This window comes from Mustela erminea, chromosome 3 (assembly GCF_009829155.1).
Source record: "Mustela erminea isolate mMusErm1 chromosome 3, mMusErm1.Pri, whole genome shotgun sequence".
Taxonomy (NCBI): domain Eukaryota; kingdom Metazoa; phylum Chordata; class Mammalia; order Carnivora; family Mustelidae; genus Mustela; species Mustela erminea.
In genome coordinates, this window is record NC_045616.1 from 159,504,952 (window position 1) to 159,520,685 (window position 15,734).

Here is a 15,734-nt window from a genome sequence, read left to right on the forward strand (position 1 = left end):
TAACACTCAGCAGCAGGTCTGAGGGGGCCTGGAGGCCCCTGAAAGCATTCACGGGACCCTAGGAGGAAATCAGTCCTCAACCCCCTTGTTCTCGGTACACCGACAATACCAATTACGCTGTTGCTGGAACTTAAGGTCTATCGCGTCTACGACGGTGGTTTGGCCAGCCATGAGGACAGTGTTTAACATATCCAAGAAGGTTATAAGTCATACAACATTGAATTTTCCCAAAATACCTATCAAACTCCCAGGTTTGGGGAGTAAAGCTCCTGTCACTTCAACAGTCACTAAGCACCAACAACACCGTAAAGCATCAAACCACAACCCTATGGCTGAGTAGCTCAGATGGCCTGTGTGAGTCTGAGACGTCATCTAGAACTTGCCATCAACTGGCCACATGGTTAGCAGGACCCGGTACGTCAGGTTAGTGGGTTAGTGGCCACACCAGGAAGAGCCAAAGGTGACCCTGGCTGTCAGCAAGGACATCCTGGGGGGTCTCCTGCGTCAGTCACTGTCGAGGCGGAAAACTGCTAGAAGGCGCTCTGCTGGCCATCACCTGGTCCCTGGAAAGCACAAGAGCATGTGCTCTCCTACAACTCCTAGTACTGCTAACAGTGTAAAATTTAGAGACAAAATAACAAGGAGAGACCTAATTAAACAATCAGCCCAAAGTCAAAGAAGCATATCCAAGCTAGCATGCTAAAATTCTACCCACACCCCAGAAATTCAGTAGCTAAAACACCTCGTAAACAGGGCATAGCAACGTGCCCACCGTGCCACCAACTTTCTCTTAGGCTCGGCACATCTGAAATAACAACATAAAACTGCCCCCCCCGCCTGCCGGCTTCCAGGACTCCTGTGCTCAGTCACCCCCCACGCACCGGGAAAGGAAGGGCCACGAAGGGAAGGCCTGCGCCGGTCCACGCGGACACGATCCCATCGGTGGGACAGTGTCAGTTCTATCTGATGTCTGCTTGGACAGAAGGGGCTGCCGAGCACTTCTCTCCTGCCCGTATTTCAGGACAGATGAACAATGAGGTCGAGGCATGCCCACGTTCCCAGAGCAGGAAGCGGTGCCAAGTGGAACACACAGGTCTCCTGGTTTCAAGTGTCCCGTTCTGCCGAGAAGATGCACTAAGAACACACACATCTGAAATGAGTATGAAATGGGGCCTAAAAGTGACCTGCAGTAACAAGTGTTAGACAGGAAGAGTATTTCTGCTTTGCCTTCTGGGACCAGAAGGGGCACTCTGGCCAACTAGGGGTACGAGAAGCCCCCGCTGGCCCTTCCTCAAGGCAAACAAGGTTCGGCGAGGCACTGCGTGACCCCTGGAGCTGCCTCAAGACCACGGCGCTCTGGGGTGTGAGGACACCATCAGCCCAGAAAGACACAGGAAGGTCTAACCATCGTGACATCCGGGCGAACTCCAAGACCCCCTCAGCTGCCTGCCCTCCAAGTGAGGAAGCACCAAAGACCAAGGACCAGGTGAGGGGCAGGGGACTCGAGCAGGGAGGGGACAGCTGACCACTCCGGGAGGAACGGTGGAATCAGAGCAGTTGAACAGAACCCACGCCAGACGGGGCAGGCAGCACCCCTGCCCCCATGCCCCTCCCTCCCTCTTCACCTGGGCCCTTCCGGAGCCCGGTGCAGGGCTCACGGCTCACAGCCTAATCCCAGCACCAGAACACCACTTGCTCGTGGACAGCATCTGACCCACGGGAACGGATGAATCAAAGCACGTTTTAGTTAAATAAATATTTCACTTATGCGCCTGTCATTTAAGATCACGTTTCCCTTAAAATATATCCCAACTTCACATCCCAAACAGTGCCAAAGAGCCCGCAATATTCTACTTCGTGCTAACGTTACCCGTACTTACTCCCACTTGAGGAAGCTGCATGTGTCTGACAACACACTTTCACCAGCACGCGCCGTCAGCCGCACACCGCTGCAGGCGTCAGCACGACCCTGGCCATTTTATGGGCCTATGACCCACATGTTCAACTCTCCAAAGCAGCTCCTCATGAACGTACATCATCATTTACGTCCACACGATCGTTACTGCCCAGAAACAAACACGAGGAAGCTCACTCTTCTCAAGTATCAAACCTCAAAGGCATTTCACAGCTGACAAGAGATCGACAGAAAACCACACCGAAGTCTCCTTCTCCACAATTAACTGCTGCCTCGTAGGGCACAGCATCAGCCCACCAGCGGCCGGTCTCCAAATCTCCCATGACAATTTCTACGCTGTGACCATCACAGAAGAAACTCCTCTACGAAAGATCACAGAGGTGGCATCTCAAAACCAGCAGGAAACTACGATTATTTAATGGGAGGCCCTGGGACACGGCCTCCTGTAGCAGAAGCTGGCTGTCCACCAGGATGCTAAGGGGCCCTTCCCATAGCCTCAGGTGGCCAGCGAGCCATCGCCTGGCCCCTGCGAAGCACAAGGAGCACATGCTCCCCAGCGGAGGCTGGCAACACGCTTCCTCAGACGGTTTCTTCAGGGCAGAGAGGCCCACACAACCCTGAGAAAGGCCCCCAGTGTGGAGCAAGGCAGGCAGGCAACACAGAGGGATAAGCCCACGATCTGGATTGGACAACCAGGGCTCCCTGACTTCTGTCCTCTGTAGCCAAACCAAATCCTGATGCAGGAAACTAAAGACAACGGTGTGAGACTCCTCCCTTGTTCTACACTTGAGAATGGGATACAGATACAGAGTTGAAATTTCCAGGTGAAAAAAAAGCCAAGAGAAGAAAAAACCCACAGGAACCACCCCCTATTTGGACTTGGAGGAGGCTTTTCCAGACTCCAATATAAAACGACAATCACAACACCAAGACTGAAGAACTTCATCCAAAACCATGCTGAGTATAAACAAACTAAAAGCCAAATGACAACTGCACAGGGCAGAAACACGACAAATCTGAGTCTGCACTAGACCAGGCCATGGCCTACCCTGGGGTAAGCGGACAACTCACCGCTTCTGATGAAGCGGGACCTCTGGCCGTAGGACATGGTCCCATGTGAGTCACTGTCCTCTCATTAAGAACAAGGAAGATGAGGGTGCCTGGGTGGCTCAGTGGGTTAAGCAGCTGCCTTCAGCTCAGGTCATGATCCCAGGGTCCTGGGACTGAGCCCAGCATCAGGCTCCCTGGGTGGCCGAGAGCCTGCTTCTCCCGCTGCCTGCCTCTTTGCCTACTTGTCAAATAAATAAATAAACTCTTAAAAAAGAAAGAAAGAAAGGAAGGAAGGAAGGAAGGAAGGAAGAAAGAAAAGGAACGAGGAACATATGTGTGTACCAGAAAGGAAAGACCCCCATGACAGATGGCTGGTACAGGTGAAGACACAGCCCCACCTCCACACGAATGTCTGGCCCACATACGCACCACATACGTGAGAAGGTCCAGTAGGCCACATGCCAACACCCACACTGTCTCCCACCCAGAAGGGCAGGGGGGCTGCTGTGCGAACACTCCACTTTCTACTCCAGATACTTCTTTACTACTTAGGCCTTTTTGTGTTTTACAAGAACGTGCTCATTATATAAATTTTAAAAATACACAGGAAAAAGTCAACTGCATTTTAGATGACAAGACTGTGATTTTTTTTTTTTAAAGATTTTATTTATTTATTTTTTGTCAGAGAGAGAGAGACAGAGAGAGCGCAAGCGCACAGGCAGACAGAGCGGTAGAGGGAGAAGCGGGCTCCCTACGGAACAAGGAGCCCGAAGTGGGACTCGATCCCAGGACGCTGGGATCATGACCTGAGCCGAAGGCAGCTGCTCAACGAACTGAGCCACCCAGGCGCCCCAAGACTGTGATTTTTATATTGTTTTTTGCTGGCGTGCATTCTCTAGTTTTAATGATGAATACAGATTTATTTAAAAAAAAAAAACAAAAGGGGAAGAAGAAGAAGATCGAATTAAGCTTCCAAACTCCAGAAGCCTCTTCCCGTCCACCTAACCCAAGACCATGAGTTCCCAGAGCAAGGCTGGCTTGTGCGGGTCCGGGCTCACAGAGCAGGCGCTGAGCACAGACAGCTGAGGGGTGCAGGAGTAGCAAGCCCAGGGCAGGGAAGGGGAGGGGAGGAGAGGGGAGGGAAAGGAGGGGAGGGGAAGGCAGCCGCGTGCTCTCCAGCAAGGTGCAGCCAACACAACTTGGCGGGCAGGGACAGGTTCTGTGCGAGGGGCTACTGAGCACCTGCCCTGGCGACTGCAGCTGTCACCTGACTTCATTTAACTCTGGACAGCCACCTGTGACTAGTCCATCTCAGACAGGCTCTCTGGCTGCTTCTTCCCAGACAGGCCAGACCTAAGAGGGAGCAGGCAGGGGAGCCCCGTGAGAGTGCGCTTCTTCTCCAGAACCGGACGCATGGGCTTGGTCACCTGCCTCAGGTCCTCCCTCTTCTCACCGTCGCAGGCCTGGCAGCCCCCAGAAACAGAAGTGGCCCGCCGCGGGTAAGGCTCACTTTGGGGGCTCCGCCACCTGCACAAACACCCCCTCCCAACGGAGGCCACGTGGAGTAACAACAGACTACTGCAAACAACGCTGCAGTGAACACGGGGGTGCACCTCCCTTTTCAACGTACTGTTTTCATTTCCTTTGGGCAAATACCCAGTAAAATCACCGGATGATATGGTAGTTTCGTACTTAATTTTCTTAGGAAACTCCACACTGGTTTCCAGTGGCCGCACCCATTCACGTTCCTACCAAAAGCGCACAAAGGTTTTTCTGCACACCCCCGCCAACACCTGTTACTCCTGTCCTTCTGACACCAGCCATTCTGACAGGTGTAAGGCTCTACCCGCTCGGGGCTCTGACCTGCATCTCCCTGACGAAGCGTGGTGTCAGGCAATCTGCACAAACGACGTGCGGGAGAAGCCAGCGGCCCGCGGCAGGTGAGCGGACAAGGATGCGGCACCCGGGTACACTGCAGCCGTCCTCGGCCGTGGAAAAGAAGGACATTTTGCCATTTGTAACTACATGGATGGACCTCAAGGATATTATGCAAAGTGAAATAAGTCAGATAAAGACAAAGAGCAGACGATTTCACTTACATGTAGAATCCAAAGAATATGCAAACAACAAAAAAAGCCCAGAAATGAACTCATAAAGTCAGGGAAGAAACATGGTTGCCGGAGGGGCGGCGGTGGAGGACGCAGCAAATAAGCAAAGGGGATTAAAAGATACAAACTTCCCATTAGAAAATAAGTCCCGGAGTCGCAGCGGGGACTGGAATGCGGGCCACGTCTGGAGAAAGGTGGTGGCTACACGCATCTGGAGGGAACGCCCGGTGACAGACAGACGCAACTGCTGCATCAGTGCCGGGCGCTGGAGGCAATGTGACGCGGTGTGACAACTGCACTTCCATTAAGAACAAACAAAACACTTCCTAGTAGGTCTCCGGACTCTCTTTTCTAAACTTCCTCTAAAACAAACGTTTTAAAACCTTGGGGCTAAATGTGGACACAAACCATGTCTGTCAAAGCTAAGTGTTACAGCTCTTGATGTCATTTCAACACGTGCTCCGCGCTACAATGAAGCTAGGCTGGGACGGCCCAAGAAGAGGTCAGTAACAGCGGTGCTGATTAGGGCATTTCCGAAGAAACTGATCTAATTACGGAGCTGGGCAGACGATTGCTCCATCTTCACTAGGAAGCACTCACATGTCTGAAATTGGGAGGCAAGTTTCCATGCATGGCTCAGCACCAGATCAGTTCAAAAGTAAGCGTTTTTCTTCCTTCATGGTACCCTGCACAACGGTGCATCTTTTTAGGTCAGCTGATCCCTACAGGAAGGTGCCTATATACAAAGTTTGTATTTCCAACCCACAAAAACGGCAGCTTCAAATGGTTCGACTTTTTGCATGCAATGGCACCTCGAACCCAGCAGGATACGGGATTAGAAGTTGACCATATGACAGGCTTGGGGAGCAACAAGAGTATGTAGCCAGGACCCACACGAAGGCGAGGCCCACTCAGCCACTGTCCAGCCACAGAGCCATGAATTGAGTCAGGAATCTCTGCACGGAGCCAAGAAGCCAAGCGCACCCGGTGCCGCGGAGAGAGCGCACAGATGCTCGCCTCACCCTGCAGGAGGTCACCGGCTTGGGCATGGGCAGTGGGGAAGGAGGGCTGCTGCCCTGTGCACAAGAAAAGGACCACAGGCGTGCATGGCACACCCCGGACGGCCCGTCTCTGGAAGCAGAACGCGGCGGACACTCCGGCCAAGGCAACGGCTGGTACAGACCAGGTGCAACTCTGAGATTCGATCCGGGAGATTCTCACACTGGCACATCACAGTGGAGCGAGCCCCGAATGATTCCTTTTCTGGGTATTTTAAGATGGACATGGTGAGGCTGGCTTGCAGTAACTTTCAGTTTTAATCACGAAAGCACTGGACCTCCGAAGCATTATTCTCCGGTGTACTTTTAAACTAAATCCTAGAATACTAGAAAATAAAGCTCTGTGATGAATGAGAAAGATGTTTCTCATCTACAACTGCTCTCTTACAGGAGTCCAACCGTTCAAAGGGTAATGACTGCTCAATTTTTAGAACATTTCCCAAATTAATTTCTGCTTTTAGTACCAAATAATGAAGGTCAGCAACATTTTAGTGTCTATCTTATGAGCAACTGGTGTATGGTTGCTGTAAATATTTGTGAAACACAATTCCATGGGTTATTTTAAAAGGTGAAAAATGTATTATTCAGTTACCAAGTCAAACTATCTGATTCACAGCAAATAGAGCTATTGATGAACACAGACAACCCACTGCGGAAGGGTGATTTCTGATTTTCGAAGCTGAGCTGGTGGGGTTCCATGGTTATCAGAGCCTGGGGTCGGGGGCTGTGGGGCACTGGTTCTGCAGGTGCCTCAGGCAAGTGCCTCCCTCACTCGGGGGACTTGGGCAAACAGGTCCCAGGCAGAGCCAGGCCCCAACCCATCTCCCAGCCCAGCACAAACTGCAAGTGGCCCAAAGGAGACTTCTGTGTATTCCCCAGGGAGGACGGGCAGATGTGCTGCAGCAGGTAAAGCACACAAACAAGGGGCCCAAAGTGAAGACAATGAAATGTATTTTAAATAAAACAGCATGGGAAGAAAGGGGGCAAAGGAACCACCCCTGACGGTGAATGATGCCGGCCTGTGAGGGGAGAAGCACAGGCGGCTTTGTCTGCTCCCATGGATTTTAAATCCCATTGTTTCTTCTAAAGAAAGCGATGGTCAGGGCAGATTTTATGCATCACTTTCTTAGGGGAACAGGGAAGGCAGATGAACACGTGACCTCCAACATGGCCTCTAGCTTTCAGCATCTGAACCTCCAAACACGCTCTAAAGGGTCACGATGTTGGACTTGCCCAGCTCCCTGAGATCTTAAACCCGAAACACTGGTTCCCAGGGCCCGTCCCCATGGTCCCTGTCCATACTGTTAGCCACAGGTCCCAGTTTACCCGGAACATCCCCCGTGAACTTGGTCAATTCCAAATGCTGGGGAAAACCAAGCTTTCCATTACAATGGAAAATGCAACAGAAAATACTAGAAATCATCTTCCACTGTTAATTTATTCCATCTCCCCCGCCCTACCCTGCCCAACTCTTCTTAAAACCTTTCAAAAGCCTTAAAAAGCCAGCGGTTTCTCAGAAATTGGAGCTCCTTCCCCTTGGCTCGGCAATGTTCACGGTCTAAATTTCTGCCCAAATCATGTCTTAGTGAGACGATTTTGGAGTTAACTGCTGGAGTGGTATGGACGTTAAAGCGCGCGCTGACGGACTTGCAGTGGGACCAAGAACTCGGGCCGCACCCTCGGGCACAGGCACAGACTGGCAAGAGGCAAGCGCAGGTACAGACCCTAACTAGAAAGAATGAGCTGCTGAGGGATGCCTGGATGGCTCAGGTGGGTTAAAGCCTCTACCTTCAGCTCAGGTCATGCATGATCTCAGGGTCCTGGGATGGAGTCCTGCATCGGGCTCTCTGCTCAGCGGGGAGTCTGCCTCCCTCTCTCTCTCTGCCTGCCTCTCTGCCTACTTGTGATCTCTGTCAAATAAATAAATAAAATCTTAAAAAAAAAAAATGAGCTGCTGAGCCCACGGCAAGTGCAGACATCCACACGGGAATGGCTGAATATTTCCATTTTCAGGCGTGAATGATCCTCTTTAAATTACCCATGTGTGGATACAGCTAATGACACAAATCCTTTTTTATTTATTTTTAATTACATTACAAGGAAATTAATGCCTGCACCAATTACTTAGAAAACCTTGAGGCAGACCTTCAAAGGTTTTTTTGGGTTTTTCGTGTTTTGTTTTGTTTTGTTTTTAATAAAAGCTCAAAAATGGAAGAAAGACAACTGAAACCGCAAATTAGAACCCAGTGTGTTTCCAGAATGTTCCCTTACTTATGTTGTTAATGGGGTAGCTGTCCCGCCAGGCTCCCCTCAGCCTGCTTTAAGGGCCTCCCCATGAGCATCTCTCCACTCCAGAGACCACCTGTGTACCCATCTCTCCCCAGAAAGCTTTGAACAAAGCTACCCTTACAATGCTTTTAATATGTTAATGGAAGAGTGACACCCTTGGGAGAAGCTGCTACCAGAGGAGGAGGCTGAGAGCAACAGACAGGGAAAGGAGGTACCCCCTAGGGGAGGGGGGAGTAGGCAGGGTGGGCTGGGAGGGCACAGTTGTTGCCATGGGGCAGGTCAAGGCCAAGCTGGGTTGAAGAGGCTAAAGCCATCCAAGCATTCACAAAACTGCCAGGTCAGAAGGCTCTACAGTTTGGAATCATCACTGCTACTCTAACTCTGGTCCCTGCACATCGGCTCCCAAGAAAAGTGAGCTCTCTGTCCCCTTCCCACCAAGACCCCTTGGGGGATCGGTCACTTTGAACCCTGGTTCAGGTACATGTCTGACAGGGTTTCAGAACCTCAACTGAAGGCCAACAAAGGAAATGACACTCTTCTGCCTTAGCCAAGGAAACCCAAGCACACTGCAAGTGCAAGAAAAGGCCCTGGGGCCACCCAGAAGCCAGAGAACCACAGCTGTCTTCTCCTCCCCTCAGAATAGAGAGCAAGAACTCAGATACCACAAGCTTATATACTTAAGCTATGACAAACATTCTTAATTTAACCATTTCTCCTCAATCTACCTGTCGCTGGTAGAAAGGATGTTCAGACATGGCTTCTAGAGAAACTCTAGTAAAGCACCTGGGAGCACCTACAGACCGGACTGAAGGTAACCCAGCTCTTCACAACCTCAGTCAACAATCCTGCGGAGGGTCAGTACTACTCTGAACCATTTTGCATTATAAACCTCCAAACCACCCCATGCTGCAAAGACCAGCTGGAGAAAAACCACTTGCTTAGCACGTCCATAACCCAGCATGGGGCAAAAATGACCAAAGGACTCAGTCTCCTGACTCTGGTGTCCTAGAGAGCCCACAATGCAATCCAGGGCCTTCAAGCCTCTGGAGGAGCTCACAGCCAGGAGAGCTGCTTGGGGGGCAGGGAGGGGCCAAAACGGCACTACACTGTGCTGCTTTCTCCTGTGCCGGCGCAGGCCACCGGCCCCAAGCCACGCAAGGCAGCCACGGCATAATCAGCAACTACTGCAGCCACCTAGAGGGGACTCAGAGGGAACCACGTGGCTATGTCAAAAAGCCAGGGTCCCGAGCCTTGCTCGCCAGCTTAACTAGCTGCATCATTTTTGAAATGAAAATAGCTGTATGTTCTGTCGTCTTTCCAGAGAGCCCTTTTCACTGGGAAAGTGAGCTGGGAAGATCCTGTGAGGAAGATTAGTGAGAGTCTGAAAACGTTAGCGTTCTGGGGAACGCCAGCCAGGACTGTCCATGTTAGTGGCATTTTCATCAGAGCCTCCCAAACAGTCTTCAAAGCAAATACTACTGTCTCCATATCACAGATGAGAAAACTAAGTATTCATTAGGCCGATGGTCACCAGCCAGTATCACGCCGCCAAAACTCGGACCCAGAGCTGTGAAAGCTCAAGCCACACTCGGGTGACCCAACATACAGAAACACGGGCAGAAACTCACTGTGGGTTCCTTTATAAAGAGTAGAAAGTTGTAAACAAAACTTAATTTAGAGAATCACGTACATCCATGTAGTATTTTTAAATTGTTTAAAAGAGCTTTTCAATGACCAGAGGAACCACTTATCTTGAATCCGATTTAAACAAATACAAGAGGCCATCTGTGCACTGTATTTAGAGTAGCATTAAAAACCATGGAAATATGCTCAAATGTCAGCAGGAAAATTAAGGGTAATTTCTCTTGTGTATCTTCCAAACTTCTTCAATAAGTACATTACTGTTTTTATAATCATAACCCCCTCCCAAAAAAAGCATTACTCTGTCTGGCTTGGTTAATTGACACCAACTTCACCCCCAAAGGTCACAGGGCAGAACTCTGTGTGCTTGTGTTCGTTCTCTGGTCTCCTGCCTCTCCTCTAGGGGCACGCCAGTAGGGGCATTTCCTTCTGGCTCCGTCCCAGGCCACGAGTGAGCCAGGCCCGGCATCGCGGAGGCCCAGGGGACCCCACGGACGGCTCAGCGTCAAGTCCAGCAGGCTATAGGTCCCTTCAGCCCTCAAGTTCTGGCTCTAGAGCCACCCAAGCCACTGGTTCTGGAAGGGACTCCCGACTGCGGCACAGCCTCCCCCCACCAGACAGGGCTCCTAGAAACACCGCCCCTACGATCCCAGAAAATCCTCTGCAGATGCGGAAGAACCGGCCCAGAGGAGACCTGTCTGAGGAAGAGGGTTGGTCTGAAGCAGCGCAGCGCTCTGGCCACACCACCACAAGTGCAGCGAACGAACGGGCGTTCTCCGCAGGCCGCTCTCCACACAGGCACTGTGGTCACACAGCTGAGAGAAGATTCGGAGGCTACATTTAGGCTCGCCGGGAAAAAGCCCACCACTCATTGGTGAGTGCATCATATCCATATTCTTATTAGCTGACATCTGCCACCTGCCGGCTCCGTGCGGGTTCCGTGCGACACGTCACTGAGCACGATCCCCGTAAGCACCATCACCTCCCCTTCTCCGGACGGCTCGGCCCGTAAAGCACATGCCAGTGGCGTGCGTCTTGCATGAAGAGCTCAGGCAGGGCAGCACGGCTCCCACGGCTCCCGCTGCTCCCGCGGCTCAAGGCGCTCCCTGGAGCCTCCCGGCCCCCCAGCCGCCCGGCCCTGATGGCTTCCTGCAGACCCCGAACCCGCCCACTCGGCCCCCTCCCGGCACTGCCCTGTTCCTACCGGCTGCCCGCCTCGCCTTGACCGCTCAGCAGGTATCAGAGGCCAGATACGAGGAGTCTCACTTCCGGTGCTGCTGTCCTAACGGGACACATCGTCCCAGTGCCCCACAGGGGATGTGATGATCACCAAGACCGGTGAAGCACCCAGGGAGCCCGTGTCCAGTTCCACGTGGTCCGCAGACACATGCACAGCGGACACTCATCACCTGTCGGACGCCAGCGCCACCGAGAGCCGGGTCTGGCCCCCACGCGAGCGCGTCGGCGCAGCTGGGAGGTCCACCGGAAGGAAGCTGCCGCACTTCACTGTATCCGATACGTGTACGCAGTTAAGTCCAGAGAGGCAAAGCTGACACAGAGCACTGACTTGTCAGTCAGTCAGCCAGGTTTGATGCCATCTAGTTGGAAGGAGGAAACGAGTCATGTGCACCAGTTCTCCTGGGTCCAAACTAGACATCACACTCACCGACCTCCCAAGGCCCCACCAAGATGACCAGAAAAAATCTTTAAGAAAAAACACAAGAGTGCTGGAACACTGCCAAAAACTGAAAGGACAGGAAAGGACTTAACGGAGCCAAAGGTTTAAGTCAATACGGAAGCGTGGAAAGCAGACGCCTCTGTCCGGTGATTTCCCGCAGCCCGACTATTCTGACACTGGCTACAGAGCAGTGAGCGCGACCCACTGAGGCCCTTGCTCTGAGCTGGGAGCGGAGCCAGGGCAGCATGGAGAGGGGAAATGATCACCAAAATAAACCAGAGGGCATAGAGTGCACTCTGCCAACTGGTGGCCCATGGCCATGCCCATGGCTCCCGGGTTAGGTGGTGAGGGGCCGGTACTGGAACCCGGACAGAACAGCAAGTAGCGGCCGGACACACACAGGTCAGGGCAGCATCCGGGGAAAAGGAAGAGCAGGCCGAGGCCCCAGCAGCAAGGATGAGGTTGGGAAGCTTCCGGAACCAGGAGAAGCCCGTGTGGCCTTGGGAACAGAGGCACCGTGAGTCTGGAATGCAGCAACCCTGGGCCAACTGTGGGGCAAACAAGAGTGCCAGGCTTCAGAAGAAACCCAGTGGCCAGGAAGAAGGGGACCAAAGAGGCCTGAGAAAGCCGGAGTCCTTCAGGAAGACTTGGGCCTTGACAAAGGTGCCTGCCGACTGCCCCAAGCCTGTCCCCTCTCCCCACGGGGCTGCCAGGTCCCAGAAAAGCTAGCCCAGGACATGGCCAGCCTCTCAAGCCTGTAGCCTGAGCTGAAATTTCTCAGTGAGGCGGAAGGTGCAAAGCAGGAACACATGCACATCACCTCAGCAGAAAGACAGACTATGAGGTCTGCCCTGGCAGCAACCCCATGAACAGGCCACAGCAAACAAAAAGAAACAGGAGAGGAACCTAGTACACGACAGAAACAACACCAGCACCCAACACCCAGCACCGAAGAAGACACACAAGCCAAGTTCAGGAAAAACCTACTCCGGGGCCTTGTTCTATAGAAAAGCAACCTGGGTCAGAAACCATCAGTAATGTCGGGGTTCCCTGGTGACAGTCAGCAGAATGAGGGCACAGGGGAGCTACCGTGCTAAGGACACACACCGCGAGCCAGAGCAACAAGAACCTAGTTCAACAAGATGAACAGAGAAAAAAGAAAATGATTCAAGTCATCCAAGGGGAAAAGGTCTCCCGAGGGACAGAGGCGCTGCCAGCCAGCAGAAGAGGAGCCCAGCACCTGGGTGGCTCAGTGGGTTAAGCCGCTGCCTTCGGCTCGGGTCATGATCTCAGAGTCCTGGGATCGAGTCCCGCATCGGGCTCTCTGCTCAGCGGAGAGCCTGCTTCCCTCTCTCTCTCTCTGCCTGCCTCTCCATCTACTTGTGATTTCTGTCAAATAAATAAATAAAATCTTTAAAAAAAAAAAAAAAAGAAAGAAAAAAGAAGAGGAGCCCAGAAGGCCCCGCAGAGTCGCATGGAAGAGCCGGTGTACCTGAAGCAAAGGCACAGCCCGCTCTGTGGGGGGAAGGGAAGCTGTGCTCTGGGCAGAACAGATGCTGGGGGCCCACACTGAGCCAGACGCAGCACCAAGGGCCATGTGTGGACTAGAAGGCGGCTTCCGAAAGGCAACTAACAAATTAACCAACGTGGACCACCTTCACCAAGAGGGGAGTGAGTCTTGCCTCCGATTTCTGACGACACTCACAGCCAGAGACGCGGAGCAATTCTGGAGCAATTCTGAGGCCGAGAGATGGGTACTGAGGCACACAGCAGGCCTCGGGGAACGCAGCACCAATTAGCTCTCTTTAAAGACCTGACTGAACACACACAACAAAAAGATCCTGACGCAGGCTTCCCCGTGCAGAGCTGGTGAATGAGCACAGGGCGGAGCCGGGGCCCCAGGCGCTCAGTCGAGCTCAGGGCCAGGACCACAGGGAGCAAGGCCAGGCTCACAGCCGGAGGAGCACGGTCTGCTGCTGTGAATCTCATTCCAGCACACGCAGGCCAGGAAGACCGCCTCGCTCCTGCAAGCTCTGCCCGCAAGGACACAGCCTCCATGGAGCCCCCCAGACATGCCGACCATGCAAAGAACTCCGAAATCTGAAGGAGTCCAGGGACGAGTGCTGGTGGGGAGCAGGACGTCTCTGTAAATACAAAACCGAGACTCACCCACCGCAAACTGTGGTCTCCCGCATCCGGGCAGGACTGCAGTGTCACTAGGAACCCTGACTGCCTGGGGTCAGAGGCCCTGCTGCTTTCCAGCGACCAGACCTTGCGGGATGCGGCCAGTGCCTCCACACGGTGCTGTCATGAAGATTTCATGACTCCAGACAAAGTACTCAGAACAGGACTCGGCACTTAGTCAAGGCTCAATAGATGGCAGTGACTGTAATTATAGAACAAAATATAATGCCTAACTGCTGCTGACAAAATAATTCAGTGCGAATCAGGAAGTGAAGATACACACAGAAGGGCTGTTTTATGTTAGTTCGCTCAGGCCGCTGGAACAGGACACCACAGACTAGGCGAGTCCAACAACAGGCATTTATTTCCCACAGTTCTGGAGGCTACAAGTCCAAGATCAGGGGACCGGCGCAGTCAGGCTCCGGTGAGAGCCCTCTTCCTGGCTTGCAGACGGCTGCCTTTCCACTCGGTCTGTAACAGGGCTGAGAGCCAGCAAGCAATCTGGCCCCTTCTTAGAAAGACACTAATCCCAGGACGAGACCCTGCCTCTGTGCCCTCATCTAACCCTAATCACCTCCCAGGGGCCTTCCCCAAGCATCGTCACACTGGGGTCGGGGCTTCAACATACGGATTTTAGGGGACGCACCTCAGTCTGCAGCAAGAACTAACAACAGCTGTACACTACACAGCAGTAAGCAAACGGATATGATGTCATCAAAACTTTTCCTTTGATTTTTTTGCACTCAGTCACTTAAGCTTTTCATCATTTTTAAGGGGGGGGGCAGAGGGAGAGAGAGAATCTCAAGCAGACTCCACACCCAGAGGAGAGCAGGACATGGGGCTCAATCCCGTGACCTTGAGATCATGACCTGAGCTGAAACCAAGAGTTGGTCACTTAACCAACTAAGCCACCCAGGCGCCCCTCATCATTTATGCTCTTGGTCTCGGCAATACCTCCTAGAAACTAGTATTTCCATCTGAGAGGTTCCACATTATTTTCACTTTCAAGCAAAATCAAAAATTCAGTAAACCGTGTTTAGAGAACATGACTAGTAATGGAAGTATTTCCGTTGATAAATTCATGTGTCCGTCCGCCATGGGCTTAAAAGGAGAGGTCTACAGTGGCAGTCACCTAATTGTATTTTGGTTATTGCCGGGGGATGGACCCCATGATTTTTAAGCTTCTTTTTTTAAAGACACACACACAAATCCACTTAATAAAAATAATCATTTAAAAGTCAGCAGAAAACACTCTTAGGGCGCCTGGGCAGCTCAGTGGGTTGAGCCGCTGCCTTCGGCTCAGGTCATGATCTCAGGGTCCTGGGATCGAGTCCCGCATCGGGTTCTCTGCTCCGCGGGGAGCCTGCTTCCTCCTCTCTCTCTCTCTGCCTGCCTCTCTGCCTACTTGTGATCTCTCTGTGTCAAATGAATAAATAAAATCTTTAAAAAAAAACAAACAAAAAAAAACAAAAACAAAAAAAACACTCTTAGACATTACCTCTCACTAAAGCGATCAGCAAACAGAACTGTTAAGAGGCTCAGCATCACGCACGGTGGCGGTGTGTGTCACTGACCACTTAAAGGAGTCACTCTTGCAAGGTAGGGGACAGCACCAGACCGCAGGCCCGGTTTGTGAGAAAATACTTCCAACTCCTCTTGGGGAGACTGGGACACACCATTCGGAGCCTAGGCAGACCTACAAGATGGTCTCTGCAACCTGAGAGGTCCTGTCTCTACCCAGAGACTGGGGTTCGTGTCTTTCTTTTCTTGCTAGTACCAGACCTCTCTGAACAACCCCCTCTCTGCTCTGC

General features: G+C 52.2%; 1 protein-coding gene across 4 annotated transcripts in view; it reads right to left on the reverse strand.

The window, feature by feature from the left end:
* Nucleotides 1–15,734, reverse strand: part of TENT4A (terminal nucleotidyltransferase 4A) — a 45,424-nt gene that overhangs the window by 18,602 nt on the left and 11,088 nt on the right. The gene's annotated exons all lie outside the window — the stretch shown is intronic.